This window comes from Pantherophis guttatus, chromosome 4, assembly GCF_059756535.1.
Source record: "Pantherophis guttatus breed Tessera chromosome 4, ASM5975653v1, whole genome shotgun sequence".
In the NCBI taxonomy this organism is placed as follows: Eukaryota; Metazoa; Chordata; class Lepidosauria; order Squamata; family Colubridae; genus Pantherophis; species Pantherophis guttatus.
This window is the reverse complement of record NC_142066.1, coordinates 44,808,624-44,822,797: the sequence shown is the minus strand read 5'-3', so window position 1 is coordinate 44,822,797 and position 14,174 is coordinate 44,808,624. Positions and strand designations below refer to the sequence as shown.

General features: G+C 44.1%; 1 protein-coding gene across 15 annotated transcripts in view; it reads right to left on the bottom strand.

Annotated features, from left to right (window-relative positions):
- The window catches only part of SPOP (speckle type BTB/POZ protein), a 126,211-nt gene that overhangs the window by 26,491 nt on the left and 85,546 nt on the right, over window positions 1-14,174 (bottom strand). For 5 of the 15 annotated variants that reach the window (XM_060691572.2, XM_034415477.3, XM_087892036.1 and 2 more), the window contains one exon: window positions 1,796-1,878. The exons of 7 other annotated variants lie outside the window; for them this stretch is intronic. The gene's annotated coding sequence lies outside the window, so the exon portion shown is untranslated. Of the gene's footprint in view, window positions 1-798; window positions 1,099-1,795; window positions 1,879-6,166; window positions 9,765-14,174 lie in introns of those variants that run through there. 3 more of the 15 variants (XR_015733774.1, XR_015733775.1, XM_060691574.2) reach the window with 3 other exon arrangements.

Below are 14,174 nucleotides of genomic sequence, written 5' to 3'. Positions count from 1 at the left end.
TCCCTTGGATGGGGTTGCAGCACCCTGGTAACCTGGTGCGCAAGCTGGGAGTCTTCCTAGGCTTGCAACTCCTTCTCGAAGAGTAGGTGGCGGCTATGGCTAGGAGGGGCTTTGCACACCTTCAGAATGCAATGCCAATTGCATTCTAGCTGGGCAAAGAGTTAACTTATGCCCTTGTAACCTCTTGTATAGACTACTGCAACACACTCTACATAGGGCTGCTCCTGAAGACTATTCTGATGGGTAGTGAATGGGGTTAGATATATGGTACATGTCACACCAATTCTGAATGAGCTGCACTGGTTACTGGTGTGTTTCTAGGTGCTGGTGGTCATCTTACAGGGCTTAGAATCAGGTTATCTCAGGGATCAACTTTTTCCAAGAGTCTCTACTCATCCAACCCAATCTAGCAGAATAGGCATGTTGCAGATCTCATCAGCCAAATTGTCGGCTGGTGAGACTAGGGCTTTTTCCTGCAGTAGCTCCTTTTCTATGGAACATCCTTCCTTCAGAGATTAGAATGGCTGTAACTCTGTTAAACTTTCTTAAGGCTCTAAAACCCTGGCTAGGTTCCAGAGCCTGGAGTGCTGAATGTGTTAAAGGTCCAGTTTCCTGGCTGTATTGTTAACTGGCCAAGTATCTTGCTGCTATGCATATTTATTTTGAGTGTTTTTATTGTTTATTGTTTTAAAAGTGTTTTTAGCGTTTTGATTGTAATATTTTTTTGAATTGTAAGCTGCCCAGAGTCATTGATTCATATGAGAGACTATAGAAATTAAACAAACAAACAAACAAACGCATCATGAACATAGCATGCCCAGCATACTGTGCTATTTATTTAGTCCCTGGGCATGGGGAGGAAGAGTTATTTCTTCACCCTTTAAATACTGTGGATCCTTTTCCTCCTCCTTGAAGACCTCATAATCACTTCTAGAACTGCAGAGGCATCACAGCTGCTGAAGGCATCAGAGACTGAGATCAGCTACCTTATCTTTGAAGGTTACCAACTTCTGCCTCTCTTTGTTCCTCCATTGGTCTTAAAGGAATGAATTTAATTCCAAAGAATCAGGAGCCTGCTGCGGAATCACACAACAGTAACTTTTGGCCAACGAAGAGACAAACAGACAGACATATATTTAGAGCAATATCATTCCTGCTTATGTTACTGCTTTAAGTTACTATTTGTTATGATTAATGCTTAACATGAGGCAAATTCATGTTTAGTTATAAAGAAGCATTGATGCTTTATCAGTCAGGATTCTCTTGTGCTTGAAAAACTAACTTCATAAAAGTATTTGCAATAAATTTACAATAAAATTGTACTAAACCAATACAATTCAATTAAATATTGTAAAAATAATCCTGTAAAACAACAAAGATTTAAAAGTGAGAAATCTGGCCTAAAAAGTAAATAACATGGAAACCTTACTGAAATAGATATATCTTCTGCATATAAAAAAGAGAAAAATGTAAAGGGCAAATTGTACAATTTTAGGGTACCAAACTGACCCCCACTTCTGGTGTCTGCCAGTTTTATCTTCAGGCACCTCTGATGCCTATCTCAAACATGATATGGTCATGGAGACTAGAAGAAGATGAGGGCATCAAAGGATTAACATTTAATAGATGGCTCATTAATGTTAACTAATTGAAACATATGTAAATGTGTACTTTAATATTGCCAATATCTGGCCAGGAATAGTCTGACCCAAACACATTTCCACTCTGCCTTTAACCACTCTGCAAAACAATAATTAAGTCATAATAGACATAGATAAAACGTTTGAAACCTTACATGCTATTTCCAGATACTGTAGTTCCAGTAAAGTCAATGAAGTTGGTGAGAAGCATTTTGGCATCTAAAGGTAACATCTAGATCTAAGGATATAACCAAAATAAGATTCTGAGTTTTCAAAAGAAAGAACAGCCCATTTCAAATAAGTTGTTTATATCTTGACTATTCTGTGAACAGTATGAAATTAAATTGCCGACTGCACAATGCTTGCTATGTCAGGAGCTTTAAAATATTCATCCTGTTTACCTTCATAATAACCCTGTGAAACAGGTCATTATTATTTTCATTTTACAAAACAGAACCTGAATAGGGAGGAAGTGCTTGCAAAAAAGACAAACAGGGATCCAACAACTTTAACTTGACTTTTCTATAGTCAATTTCAGAGAGTCAATATAATTCTCTTTTACACCAGAAGCTTCTGTTTTTCCAAATCCAGCCTCTTGTTCCTCCATCAACATCTTTGCTGCCAATGAGGAGGCTGACTACAGATGAAACCTGATGGAAGATTCAGTATCCGATTTCATTACAGGATGGATTTACTGATATCAGTGGAAAAATGTTTATATAAAACTGCGTTTTGACAATTGCTAATTTACATACCCTCATGAAAAAACACATCATTAAAAAAAATTGGTGTCTCTCAGCAAACTGTTAAAAAAAATAGTGTCAACTAACAGAAGGTGTTAAAACATAACAGAACAAATCAGCACATACTGTAGCCAGTAAGCCAATAGGAGTATTATCCATACAACTTTGTATTGCCAAAAGAAAATTGAATAGATTTTTCAAAAGGCAACAAAGCTTTCAGAAACACTGCAGATATCAAGATTAGCCTAGCACAGAGAGATTACCATCACGTTTTCTTTCTCTCTCCCCTCCCCCCCACCTCTCTCTCTCACTCCTTCCTCCCTCTGTGTGTGTATGAGAGAGAGAGAACAAGTTTTTATATACTGTTACATTAGGGTATCAAATTACAACTTTGAAAGAATCATTAATTTGATTTTTCCTGTGGAGAACACTTCAAAAACAGCAGTCCCAGCTTTTATGCAACATTCTGATATACAATTTATGGACACTTGCTGTGATTCAACAATGAAGAAACAGAATTTATATAAACTCAGAGGTTAATCTCTTTGTATATCCAAGACTCCAAGTGTTTCATGGTGCTGACGAAGAGTTCCAATCATGACTGAAAAACTTTATAAATACCAGAACACAGTTTGTAAGTAAGTAAGTGAGTATTCTCCATCCCAAATCCTAATATATATACAGTACAAAAAACTGATGCCCCACACTAAGCTATAATGTTTATTTGACTTTAACTCAGTGATTATTTGATTTTAACTTAGCATTATAAATGAAGCTGGCTTGTTTAAAAAAAACAGTTAAATGCAATTTCAAAGTCAGTCACCCACAGCAATTTGGATTGCAGCCCTACAATTCTATAGCATTGGTAATGTTCACCAGCAATGATGGAGCTGCAATCAAAAGCATCCTGAAAGCAAATAATTGCCTATATTTGGACAATATTTTATATCTGGACATAAAATTCACAGAACAAACTCTAGATTAAGAATACTTCTGAAACTAAAAACTTATGGCATTTCTGGACCCCTGCATAATTGGTTAGCTGCGTTCCTGTCAAACAAGTGGTCAAAATAGGCAGCACCCTATCAAATCCTGCACCTGTTAACTGCGGTGTTCCCCAAGGCAGCGTTCTGGGTCCAACACTCTTTCTGCTTTATATCAATGGCCTTTGTGATCAAATTATAAGCAGCTGTGTCCTCTCTACCGATGATGTTAAACTATTCAACACCACAGAAAACTCTACTACCCTTCAAAATGACCTAAACCAGCGATTCTCAACCTGGGGGTCGCGACCCCTTTGGGGGTCGAACGGCCATTTCACAGGGGTCGCCAAAGCCCTCTCTCGCCCCCCCACCCCTTCACTTACCCTCACCCTCTGCCTCTGTTGGATTGCCGGTTGCCGTTTGCTTACCCCGCCCACTCCCAATCTATTGCTGCCTCCGGAGTCCCAGCTGATGGCTAGAGGGAAAAAAAACTTTAAATTCTTGCCGCGGGGCTTCAAAGAGCCGCCCTACTCTCAGCTGTTTTGCGGAGGGCTCTGTTGCTAGCTAGCTGCAAAGAGGTAAATTCCTGGAGCAGATTTTTTCCCCCTAGCTATGCTGAAAAAGCGAAATTGAAAGTAAGGAAGCAGGGTCTGCAACGTGACAAAATGAGGCAGAGAGATTTCTTTTTCTTTTTCCTCACCAAAAAAGGTAGGTGAAAAACTGCAAACAATGGGAAATTAAGGGCAAAAGAGGAGGTTCAAGATTTTAAAACACAAAAGAAAAAAAAGCTGTATTTAACTAGGGAATTGTAATAATTGAGATACTATTAATTGTACATTGTGTTGAAAGCAGAAATGGTTAAGTTGTGGTTTGGAGGAATATATGGGGGAAATTATTAGGTTTATTATTATTGGTAAATATAATTAATTGATTTGTAAGAAATTGGATTGCATGGAAATAATTGGAATATTCATGTTCATATTGATTAATATACAAAAAAGATAGTTATATAACTAATTGATTTATATTAAAATGTTGAATTTGTACTAAACAACTGTATTACATAATTACATACTTAACCAATGTGAGGATGGATATAAAAATAGATGACAATGCGAAGGGGTATAATATAGAATAGAAGGGAAAAATTGAATTTGATTAAGATTAGAGATGAGGATGAAGGGTAATATTGGTTTTTTTAAAAAATAGATGAGGAATAAATATGGCAAAAAGAAAATATAGAAATTGTAAATTTAATTGAAATGACTAAACACTGTTTAAATTTGTGAACCGGCCAAGTACTCTGTTCAAAGAAAATACATTGTAGGTTTGTATGTGTGTTTCTAATTATTGCTATTTATTCCTATTTGTTCTCTTTTATTCTTTAAAGTTTAACAATTCATTCTTTATCTTAATATCTTTATATTTGTTTGGGGTTGGCTTTCTTTCCTTTCATCTTTTTTATTGTACAGCAATCTTTCTCCTCAAACCTACTACCTCTCTCTTTTCTTTCCTTCTTACTTTCTCTTCCCCCCTCTTCTTCTTCCCCCTACTTCCTCTTCCTTTCTCCTTCTCCTCCTCTCTTCCTCCCTCTCTTACCCTCACTCCTATTCTAATTTCCCTTCGCTTTCTTCCTCCCTTCTCTTCCTTCCCTCTCTCTCCTTCTTTCTTCCATCTCTCTTCTCCTTCCTTCATCCCTCTCTATTGCTGTATCCTTTTATGCATATGGACTACTCAGAGGGCTAAAAAAGTTATTTTTGACTGGTCCTCGCACTTTTGACCAGTCCTCGAACTTACGACTGTCCTCACAATTTACGTTTTTGCCCTATCTTGTCACCATGGTGAAGAGAAGCAGTTGTGAAATGAGTGACATGGTTGTTAAGAATGCTACAATGGGCATAAATGATGACCAGTCATAACTGCGAAGACCGGTCAAAAGTGCGAGGACCTGTCAGAAATCACTTTTTTCAGCCCTCTGGGTAGTCCTTTTGTGCACAGGGACTACTCAGAGGGCTGAAAAAGTTATTTTTGACTGGTCCTCGCACTTTTGACCAGTCCTCGAATTTATGACTGTCCTCACATTTTACGTTTTTTGCCCTATCTTATCACCATGTTGAAGAGAAGCAGTTGTGAAATGCGTGACATGGTTGTTAAGAATGCTGCACAGGCATAAATGTGAGGATGGTCATAAGTGTGAGGACCAGTCAAAAGTCAGAGGACCTGTCAGAAATGATTTTTTTCAGCCCTCTGAGTAGTCCCTATACACATAGCCATGGCCACCCAGCTAGCCATGCCTACCCAGTCACATGACCTCTAATCCACGACCACAAAATAAGCCACACCCACAGAACCGGTAGTAAAAAAATTTAGAACCCACCCCTGGTTGGGGGTCACCACAACATGAGGAACTGTATTAAAGGGTTGCGGCATTAGGAAGATTGAGAACCACTGACCTAAACTATCTATCTGAATGGTCAAACAATTGGCAACTTCAAATCTCTGCTAACAAATGCTCAGTCCTGCACATTGGCAATAGAAATAAGAACATCAAATATTTGCTGGCTGGAAACTATCTAAAAGTTGAACCACACTCTGTCAAGGACCTAGGAGTACTCACTTCAAAAGATCTAAGTCCCAGAGCTCACTGTAAAATCATTGCAAAAAAGGCATTAAGAGTTGTCAATCTCATTTTACCAAGTTTTCTCTCTGGTAACGCTACACTTAAACCAGGGCATATAAAACCTTTGCCAGACCTATACTTGAATACTATTCACCTGCCTGGAAAGAGCGTTGGTCCTACCTGATACGCCCGTTCTCTCCCGCGGGAGGGAATGGCAGGCAGCACTGGGTAGGCTCAGTCAGTAGACCAATCAGGACCGGGTCTGCAATGAAGCTTAGCCCCGCCCTTCCTGCTGCTCTCTTCAGTTTATCGGCGAGGTAATCACTGCAGACTGTTGTGTGTCTTCTGCTGATAGAAAGAAAAGGTAAGTACAACCCACCCCGCCCCGACACCCGAAGACGCAGCCCCAATAGGGAGGGGGCTGCCTGCCATTCCCTCCCGTGGGAGAGAACGGGCATATCAGGTAGGACCAACGCCCTTTCTCCTCCCTGGTTGGGAACGGCAGGCAGCACTGGGACATACCAAAGCTTGATGTCCAACGGGAGGGCAGTGCTCGGGCGAGCCTCAGATCAGGAAACATGGACCCGTTGCAGGACCCGTCTGCCGAACGCCGCATCAGCCGACGCGTAGACGTCCAGACGGTAGTGTCTAATAAAAGGTGTCGGGGTAGACCAAGTCGCCGCCCTGCAGACTTCTTCCAAGGACGCTTGAGTAGCCCAAGCAGCGGAGGTGGCTGCACTCCTGGTGGAATGTGCAGTCACCCTGTTGGGAACCGCAAGCGATTGTGACTCGTAGGAAAAGGCAATTGTGGCCCGGATCCATCGGCCCAAGGTTGGAGCAGAAACCTTGGTTCCCATCGTAGTAGGTTGGAACGAGACGAATAAGACTTCCGTCTTACGAAAAGAGGCAGAACGAGAAAGGTAGATCCGCAAGGCCCTGCGGACATCGAGCTTGTGCCACATTTGCTTGTGCCGGTGAGACGGGCGAGGGCAAAAATTGGGCAAGGCGATTTCCTGCGATCGATGGTACACAGAGTTCACTTTGGGAAGGAACGTGGGGTCCAAACAGAGGACTACCTTGTCGTGATGGAAAACACATAGGTCTTGCCGGATTGACAAAGCGGCCAGCTCGGAGATGCGACGGGCGGATGTAACCGCCACCAAGAACGACACTTTAAAGGAGAGAAATTTCAAGGAAGTCGTCCGGAGAGGTTCGAAGGGCGATTGAGTGAGGGAGGACAAAACCTTTGAGAGATCCCAGGTAGGGAAACGGTGAATGACCGGAGGACTCAGGTTTGAAGCGCCCCGCAGAAATTGGCAGATCAAGGGATCCTTGGTAACAATTGTCAGAGAAGCACATGCAGAGATGGAAGCCAAGGCCGCGACCTGACGCTTCAGAGTAGAGGGGGCAAGGCCGGAGTCGAAGCCGTCCTGGAGAAAACCGATGATGTACTCCACCGAAGGCAAAGTCGGGCAAACCTGGCGGGCCGAGCACCATGATGAAAAGGAGCGCCAGGTAGACTCGTAAATACGGGCGGTGGAAGGGCGCCGCGTGGCCTGGATGGTTCTAATGGCGGCAGGAGGAATATTGGCCCTCATCAAGAATCCCCGCTCAGTCTCCAAACGGTTAGTTGTAGCCATTGGGGCTCGGGATGGACCAGAGCCCCTTGCAGAAGGCAAATTCGATCGTCCGGTATTTGCCAGGGACTGGCCGTGGACAGGGAGACCAGGTCCGAAAACCAGGGCTGGCGGGGCCAGTGTGGAGCTATGAGGACCAGCTCCGACTTCTCCGCTAGGAGTTTCCTGAGGACCTTGGTGATGAGTGGCAGGGGAGGGAAGGCATAAAGAAGCACCCCCCGAGGCTAGGGAGAGCGAAGGGCATCCACCGCTTCTGCCCCTGGGGACGGAAATCTGGAAAGGAAACGAGGAACCTGATGGTTGACGTGGGAAGCGAACAAGTCCACCTCGGGAAGACCAAAGCGGTGAGAAAGCTCCAGGAAGAGATCAGAGTGAAGTTGCCATTCAGAATGGTCCACCAAATTGCGACTATGAGAATCAGCCTGAATGTTAGACTTGCCAGAAATGTGAGAAGCCTTTAGAGAGGCTAAGTGAGACTCGGCCCAGAGGCCGAGTTGCAGGGATTCGTAGAAAAGGGACCTAGAGCGGGTACCACCTTGTCTATTAACATGGGCCTTGGCGGAGACATTATCGGTTAACACAAGGAAGTGCTTACCCTGAAGCAAGGGAAGAAAATGATGTAAGGCGAGGAAAATCGCCCGTAATTCCAAAAGATTAATAGAAAAATCCCTCTCCGCTTCAGTCCAAAGACCCTGAACCATATGGGAATCTAAATGCACACCCCAGCCGGAAAGGCTCGCATCGGTAGTAAGAACCGACCGATGAGGTTCCCTAAACAAGGTACCATTGCAAGTGCCGAAGAAGACCACCACCTTAAGGAGTCCAAAAACCTTTGAAGGAAGGGAAAATTTGCGCAACGAGGAAACAGACAGAGAACGCTGAAAGGGGAGGAGGAACCATTGGAGGCGCCTGCTATGCAAACGGGACCAGGGGACGATGTCGAAGGAGGACACCATTTTGCCCAGAAGACGAGAAAGGACGAGGATGGACACGGGCCCGCCTTCCAGGCATTGAGAAGCCAGGTCAGATAAGCTGGACTGGCGTGACGGTGAGAGAAACACCATAGATGAAACAGTGTCTATGACAGCCCCTAAATGCTGGAGACGGGTCGAGGGGGTCAGAGAACTTTTGGCCCAATTGATTAGGAAACCATGAGATTCAAACAAACGGATAGAAGTTGAGACATCCTGCCGAGCCCCGGGAAGGGAGGAGGAGAGGGTAAGAATATCATCCAGGTAGAATAAAATACGAATGGGGAGGGACCTAATATGGGCGATGAGGGCCGCCATCAACTTAGTAAAGATCCTGAGAGCCGAAGAGAGGCCAAAGGGAAGAGCCCTATATTGATAATGAGAACCCTTAAAATAAAAACGGAGGAATTTGCAGTGGGGTGGAAAAATGGGGACGTGCAAATAGGCCTCGGTCAAGTCAACCGAGGCAAGGAAGTCACCCTCACGAATGCACTCCAAAATAGTTTGCAGGGAGTGCGTCTTGAACCTGCGGTAGGTTATGAAGCGGTTCAATGACTTCAGGTCCAAAATGGCACGCCAGCCCCCAGAGGACTTGGGGACGAGAAACAGACGGGAGTAGAAACCAGACCTGCGCTCCGAAGGAGGAACAGGCTCGATGGCCCTGATCTGGAGAAGATGGGCAACAGCAGAAGCCATACGGGCACGGGAAGAAGGGTCCTGAGAAACCGAACAAGGGACAAAAACCCTAGGAGGGGAACAACTAAACTCCAAACGAAGACCCTCCCTAATGGTAGAAGGAACCCAAACATCAGAGGTAGTGGCGTCCCAGGCATTGGAGAAAAGGGAAAGACGGCCACCCACCAGGGAGTCTGGAGGCCGATCAACGAGGCTTGCGGAAGGGGCGACCTTTGCCGCCACGGAATGGCCTTCTAGGGGGAAATCTAGAACTGGATCTGACTTGAAAGTCTTGATTTTGCAAACCCCTGGAGGAGAAGTTGCGAGAGGAGCGGTTGAAGGAGGAGCCACTGTCAGAGGGACGAAAGGACTGGTTCCGGTAGGCTGGTTGGCGAAAGTCCGACCTGCGAGACAAGACTGGAAAAACCTTCTTGTGATCTCTGGTCTCAACCAAAATAGGATCGAGAGAAGAACCAAAAAGATTATTAGTCTCATAAGGGGCAGCTGCTAGGTGCCATTTATTCCTGGCATCGGCTTGCCAGTGGCGGAGCCAGAGGAGCCTCCTGGAGGAGACAGAAGATCCAATAGCCTTGGCTGCAAAACGGGCCATGTTCAGGGTAGCATCGGCCGAGAATTCGACCGCAGCAAGAATTTTATTAATGTCCTGGTGAGAACGTGTGTCAGAAGCTGGAATGCGATCCTGCAGCTGCTTCAGCCAGAGAATGGAGGCCCTGTTGAAGAAAGATGCCGCTGAGGCGGTCCTTACCGCCCATGCAGAAGCTTGATGTCCTTTAATTAGGGTTCGCTCGGCTCGTTTGTCCTCAGGATGCAGGGATTCTTCAGGAGGACCAGCAAGGTGGGTGGAAGAGGCTAAGGCTACAACTGGTGCATCCACTACTGGCACCTGTAACAAGTCAGAGAATTCATTAGTAATAGCATAAAGCTTCTTATCCTGAGAATTGGGCAAGGGGCCAGTGCCCGGGGAAGCCCATTGCCTCTTCACCACATCGGAGAAAAGTTTTGGTGCTGGTAAAGTGTCCACTCTGGCAGGCTGTTCTGCAAAAAGAGAAGCAGATGGATCATCAGAGGCTGAAGCAGTAGCCTGGGAAGCAGAAGCTGGTAACATTTTGGTAACAGAGAGAGCCTTGAAGAGTAAGGAGCGAAAAAGGTGGGGTTTGAAAAGGCCAATGAAAGCTGGCTGGTCAGGCTCAAGGCCCTCATCATCAGACCACTCCTGGTCTAGGGCCAGGTCTTCAGCAGAAAGAGAGACCTGGCTAGCAGAGGTTGGGGAGGAAGGTCTGTCCAGATGGGGCGAATCCTCCCTCCTGTGCGACAAGTGGCTGACATGACTGGCACAATCCGACACCACCGACTCTGCACGCTGGTTGAGGCCTTCCGATATCCCCTGGCGAATCGCTGTTGCAATGAGGGAAGCCAGGGCAGGTGAAATTGTGGCAGGCAGAGAATCAGAACTGGCAGAGGGGGGAGGAGGAGGGGGCGGAGGAGGAGGAGAAGGAGGGGGTTGACAGTCAGAGAGAACTGGATCCCCTCGTACTTGTGAGTCAAGGCTGTGACGGTGGCCATCTTGGGGCAGCGTGGCAAACAAAATGGCTGCTGTGCTGGAAGAGGGAGAAGGCCTCGAGTCAAGTCAATCCGGAGAAAGTGATTCCCTGCAGGAGGCCTGGGGCTGGGCATGACGGTGAGAGGCCTCAGAAAAGGGCTCCTGAAGGAAAGCCTGAGGAGGGGGGACCATGGCATCCTTGGAAGCCTGAAGCTGCGCCTTTTGGACGGCCCTTTCTAAGGCCCTATGCCTGCGTTGTTCATCTTTTGAGGCCTGAGCTGCTTTAGGCTGAGGGACAGAGGCCACCTTGTTCTTTTTGTGGCTGCGCTGCTGCCCTGAAGTCCCCTACCTGGGATCGCTGTTGTGGCGTTTCCTGGAATTTTGGGAAGCAGCCCCACGCCCAGCTTTAGAGGAACGAGAATCTGTCATCTTGGCAATCAGGCTTTTGGTCAGGGGTAGAATGGAGGGAGGCCCCGTAGTACTCACTGCGCTCTTCGTGCCAGGAGAAGAATTCGAACCAGCAAAATGCACAGATCAAGGCCAGCAAAGGATCTGTGAAGAGCTGCTAAGCAAAGGCTTTTAGAATGCAGCCAAGCCTCGCCCGAAGCAGCAACGGGGCGAGTGCGGTGCAGGACAGGGCTACGGAGCGAACTCGTGGGCCCAGCCTGAGGGACTGCTCACAGGCAGTCAGAAGCCTCGTTCGGCCGTCTGGGAGGCTGGAAGAATCCTTCAAGCCGAGAGGCTCAGCCTGATTGCCCTGGTAGTTCTTAAAAGAACTGTTGGTGTAAAAGGATTTCTTTTTTTTTTCTTTTCTTTTCTTTTTTTTTTTGCAAGGAAAGGCAGGAGACTAAACTGTCCAAGTCGACCGAGTCGATAAACTGGAGAGAGCAGCAGGAAGGGTGGGGCTAAGCTTCATTGCAGACCCGGTCCTGATTGATCTACTGACTGAGCCTACCCAGTGCTGCCTGCCGTTCCCAACCAGGGAGGATAATCTTGTATTTCAGACATCAATACATTAGAGAGGGTCCAGAGATATTTTACTAGAAGAGTACTCAAATCTTCTGCTCGAAATAAAATTCCTATACCATCAGGTTTGAAATTTTAAGTCTGGATAGCCTCGAACTATGCTGTCTACGTTCCGACCTATGCTTAGTTCATAAGATTAGTTACCAGAAAGTCCTACCTGTAAATGAATATTTTAATTTCAACCATAATAACACAAGGGCTATCAATTGATTCAAACTCAATGTAATTCGCTCTAATCTTGATTGTAGGAAATATGACTTCTGCAATAGAGTAGTAAATGTCTGGAACTCTTTACCTGATCCTGTTGTTAGTCTCGCTAATCCCCATACCTTTTACCTTAAACTGTCTACCGTGGACCTTTCATGTTTCTTAAGAGGTCCCTAAGGGGGGATGCATAAGTGCACCAGCGTGCCTACTGTCCCCATTTATATGTAATCATTCTATGTGTTTATGGCTATGTTTTGCTTATTTATTTCCTTTTATTTGTGGCAAAAAACTTTCATATGTCCATGTCTATGTCTATACTGTTACTTGTTTCCTTGTACTTGACAAACAAACAAACAAACAAACAAACAAACAAAACAAACAAATAAGGTTATAGTGAATGTCTATACTTAAATATTTTACCCATTTACTACAGATACTTTAGTCATACAGGCTTTCAGTTTGAGGCATTTATGCCAACCTGAATGGGACCCAATCGCAAAGCAACTGGATGGTCTCTGTATCAGGCTGAGCTGAGAGTCTATATGACCGTTGTATTTTATTGTTGACAGAAAGGGCGATAATGTACTAAAAGAGAACCAGCACATCTTCAAATGAGGAACACATGTCTTTGGTATCTGATATAAGTAAATACTTATTTGATTCATATCTGCTTGCTTAATCTTTCACTGTTGGCTTTTACAACCATACAAAAACAGCTTCTCCCAAAAAATAGCATCTAGCACTTAAGTCTTATATACTATTCTATAGTATTTTACAGCACTGTTTGGGCATTTACAATGCCAGCATATTGCTGCCAACAATAGAAGGTTGAGTCAACCTTAAGCCCCATTACGATTGAACTCTAGACTGTGGACAGAGTTTGCCTGCAATATTGCATTCTAACCGTTGTGCCACCAGGACTCCTCTTAGCGTGTGGAAAAAGTGTGTGCCTACTGTGCAATGCTCAAGGCTATTTCAAACACAATGCTTTACTCACCTTCCCTGTTCTTCACATCTATTGATCTATACATGAAAACAAACATATCCATTTATTCTTCCTCATTGAGGCCAGACTATCACTTCATAGTCTATGAAAACCTAAATCTCTGAAAAATAGTGAATTGTCCTTAAGCAAATGAAATGCTTTGTAATACAGTACAGTATAGACCAGTTTTTAACAAATGTAATAAAATTCAGATTTCAAAGTAATTTATGTGCTAGGCTCATTCTGTGTTGGGACCATGAGCTGGAAAGTCACCCAGGAATTGAGAGTTAAGGGTAACTGCAAAGAACGAGATAATATGAGGAGCCCTCCTTTACATATGAGATAAGGAGAACAATCTGAATTTGAATGAGAAGAAGTTAAATGATGGGACAATGTATGGATTTTTCCATTTAATTTCACTATTTTAAATTACAGTACAGATTCTGGTTCTGGTAATTATTTTTAAATTTAAATTGATCCCCACAATGAAAAAAACCCTAGAAATGTAAAATATTAGATTCCATATATACCACTGTGCTGTTTCAACTGATAAAAGAACAGATTCTAGAAGGCAGTATTTTCAATATTAAGCAAAAATCAAGAAGTTCAAACTGACAGAAGGGAAGTTCAGAAGTGATGTTAGAAAGTATTACTTCACAGAAATAGTAGTGAAAGCTTGAAACCAATTTCCAGTACAGGTAGTCAATCATCAGTAACTGAGTTTAAATGTGCTTGGGATAAACACATGTGTATCGTCCCACAATTTTTTTTTAAAAAAAGAATGAATAAATTTAAAAAAAACCCAAAAATCTCAAAGGGTAGACTTGATGAATCACTATGTTTTTTTCTGCAGTAACCTTCCAATGTGTCTGTTTCTAGATTTCACTACTAAAATAACCAGGATTGGAAAAATATGTGCTAGTCCAGTTTGACAGGGATTTAGGCACATGAGAATTTCTAATTCCAACCAAAAATCTGCCCTATGTTGTTGTCAATTAGCCAACAGAATTCCCCATTTTTATGCCACTTTTATTTCCCTTGCAAATTGACAAGCTCCAGCACAGACCGCTGAGCGGTGCATAATTCAGTCCACATTAGTATCTTAATCATCTTGCTTAATTTTTTT